This window comes from Theropithecus gelada, chromosome 5 (genome assembly GCF_003255815.1).
Source record: "Theropithecus gelada isolate Dixy chromosome 5, Tgel_1.0, whole genome shotgun sequence".
Taxonomy (NCBI): Eukaryota; Metazoa; Chordata; class Mammalia; order Primates; family Cercopithecidae; genus Theropithecus; species Theropithecus gelada.
The window spans coordinates 71,191,409-71,194,843 of NC_037672.1; the positions used below are offsets into that span (position 1 = coordinate 71,191,409).

A 3,435-nucleotide genomic window follows, 5' to 3' on the forward strand; every position below is an offset into this window, starting at 1 on the left:
GTGTTGCTGTCTGATTCTTGCTCTGGAAGCTTCGTCTCAGGGGTGTAGCCAGCTGTGTGAGGTGTGAAGTGTTGGTCTGCAACTAGTGGGGGATGTCTCCCAGTTAGGCTATTCAGGGGTCAGGGACCCACTTGAGCAGGCAGTCTGTCCGTTCTCAGATCTCAACCTTTGTGCTGGGAGAACCACTGCTCTCTTCAAAGCTGTCAGACAGGGACTTTTACATCTGCAGAGGTTTCTGCTGCTTTTTGTTTAGCTATGCCCTGTCCCCGGAGGTGGAGTCTATAGAGGCAGGCAGGCCTCCTTGAGCTGCGGGGGGCTCCACCCAATTCGAGCTTCCTGGCAGCTTTTTCCTGGATGTCATCTTCTTCCCATGTAAGGCTGTTTCATCTACAGTGAAAATCTGTTTAGTGGGTTCATCTTTATTGATTATTATGCTAGATCTTCTGGATAGCTTGCTACAGCTTCTCCATCAGCACTTGCTGCTTCACCTTGCACTTTTACATGACAGAGACAGCTTATTTCCTTAAGCCTCATGAAACACCTCTGCCTAGCTTCAAACTTTTCTTCTGCAGCTTTCCAACCTCTCTTAGCCTTTATAGAACTGAAGAGAGTTAAGGCCTTCCTCTGGATTAGGCTTTGGCTTAAGGGAATGTTGTGATGGGTTTGATCTTCTATCCAGACCACTCAAACTTTCCCTGTATCAACAATAAAGCTGTTTTGCTTTTTTTTTTTTTTTAATCGTTCATGTGTTCACTGGAGTAACACTTCTAATTTCCTTCAAGAACTCTTCCTTTGCATTCACAACTTGGCTAACTGATGCAAGAGGCTTAGCTTTTGGCCTGTCTCAGCTTTTGACATGCCCCCTTCCTCATTAAGCTTAATTGTTTCTAGCTTTTAAAGTAAGAGATGTATGACTCCTCCTTTCATTTGAACACTTAGAGGCCACTGTAGGGTTATTAATTGGCCCAATTTCAATATCATTGTGTTGCAGGAAATAAGGAGGCCTGAGGAAAGGGAGAGAAACAGAGAAACGGCCACTCAGTGGAGCAGTCAGAACATACACTACTTTTTACTGTAATAAAGCGAAACACAATAAAATGAGGTATGCCTGTATTTAAACAATACTTTGATATCTAATCTGAAAACATATTATATCCCTGAATTCACAGGGCATAGCACAGTGCCTGGAACACAAAAAGCACTTAATAAATGTTTGTTAGATAAATGAATAATTGTTCAAAGTTCGTTTCTTTTCTCCTTTATACTCTCTCCAACTTCCTCTAAGTAAAAATTAACACTTTTTGTTTTAATGCTTAGATGTTACTCCTTTCAAAAGTCAAAATTACAACAAATTTAGTTTAAAGATCTTAATTGGCTTTTCATGTGTGTGTGATTCATCCTGTAAAACCAAACTTCTTTGCTCCAGTGAGCTGAGTAAAGGAGTTTGGCTTTATAGAGAGAAATAAGCTGAGGAGCCTGGGCATGATGACTCACACCTGTAATTCCAGCACTTTGGGAGGCCAAGGAGGATGGTCAGGAGTTTGAGACCAGCCAGGTCAACATGGCAAAACCCTGTCTCTACTAAAGACACAAAAATTAGCTGGGCATGTGCCTGTAATCCCAGCTACTTGGGAGGCTGAAGCAGGAGAATCGCTTGAACCTGAGAAGTGGAGGTTGCAGTGAGTTGAGATCATGCACTCTAGCCTGAGCGACAGAGTGATATTTTGTCTCCAAAAAAAAGAAAGAAAGAAAAGAAAAGAAATGGGCTGAGGAAAGCAGAAACAGAACGAAAAAAACAAAAAGCAGATTGGTCATTTCAAAGCTACTTTCCCTGTAAAGGTTAAAGCAGGAGGGACTTTATCAAGCCAGATAAAACTGCACTATTTGGGAATTTGCCTATTAACTCCTGCTATCTTGAAGTGTCACATAAACAACTTAGTTTCAGTTTGTTGGTATGGAACTTCAGGACAAGTAACTCCATTTTGATTTGGTCTGTTGAGCCCAAAGAGATATAATTATATTGAACAATTCGCCTCTCTTTGTCAGGGTCTCTCATAGGTGAGAGTGTGACCAAGACTTAGGGCATCAATACAATCCAACAGTCACCATCATTTTGGGGTGCACTCTCCATACATCATTCATGGGTTACATTGTCTTTCTTATCATGTGTTTCTTTTTTTTTTTTTTTTTTTTTAGACGGAGTCTCACTCTGTCACCCAGGCTGAAGTGCAGTGGCCGGATCTCAGCTCACTGCAAGCTCCGCCTCCCGGGTTTACGCCATTCTCCTGCCTCAGCCTCCCAAGTAGCTGGGACTACAGGTGCCCGCCACCTTGCCTGGCTAGTTTTTTGTATTTTTTAGTAGAGATGGGGTTTCACTGGGTTAGCCAGGATGGTCTCGATCTCCTGACCTTGTGATCCACCTGTCTTGGCCTCCCAAAGTGCTGGGATTACAGGCTTGAGCCACCGCGCCCGGCTATCATGTGTTTCTTTAAGTTTTCTTCATTCCAGCTCAAAAGACCATTTAGCATTCAGCAGATGGCTGCATGTAGATATTTAAGACTTTTTGAGAGGATACTGTGTACCAGGAAGACTAATATTGTGACCATCAGGAGGATAATACCAAAAATTTGGAGTATGCTTCTTACCCAGGGTCTCCATGAACTAAAGCAACTAAAATCAAACATATCTAAGAATGAGCTAGATGATGAGTCTGCCTGTTTTAACCAAGTAGATGTTAATTTTTAATAGCTGAGTCTCTACAATACTTGATATATTTACCTATGTGCAATGAGAAGTATCAGCAACTACACAGACTCCTTCCTGTTCAGCTAGTAGGTAATCTAGCATCCCATGACTGGGATAAATTAAGGCAAGAAGTTAGAACAAGTGGATCTAGAAGTCTTTTTTACAAAAATATGGAATGCTTCAAGAATTTGCATGTCATCCTTGTACAGGGGCCATGCTAATCTTCTCTGTATTGTTCTAATTGTTTTAGTATATGTGCTACTGAAGCTGAGCACTAGAAGTCTTACTTTATAAAACAGACCATGAGACTGGGCACAGTGGCTCACACCTGTAATCCCAGCACTTTGGGAGGTTGAGGCAGGTGGATCACCTGAGGTCGCGAGTTCAAGACCAGCCTGGCCAACATGGTGAAACACTGTTTCTACTAAAAATACAAAAAATTAGCCAGGTGTGGTGGCAGGTGCCTGTAGTCCCAGTTACTTGGGAGGCTGAGGCAGGAGAATCACTTGAGCCTGAGAGGCAAAGGTTGTAGTGAGCTGAGATGTTGGCTAGGCTGGTCTTGAACTCCTAACCTCAAGTGATCTGCCTACCTCAGCCTCCCAGAGTGTTGAGATTACAGGTGTAAGCCACCAGGCCCGGTCCAGCTTCTCATCTTGATTTGCAGTTTGATTGTCTCTGGTTATGGCATTA

The 3,435-nt window shown here is 42.7% G+C and overlaps 1 non-coding gene across 1 annotated transcript; it reads right to left on the reverse strand.

The window, feature by feature from the left end:
- Positions 1-2,909: 2,909 nt before the first annotated feature.
- Positions 2,910-3,020, reverse strand: LOC112625687. Its single transcript, XR_003119748.1, has one exon. It is a non-coding gene; the product is annotated as a U6 spliceosomal RNA (small nuclear RNA).
- Between the last annotated feature and the right edge of the window lie 415 nt (positions 3,021-3,435).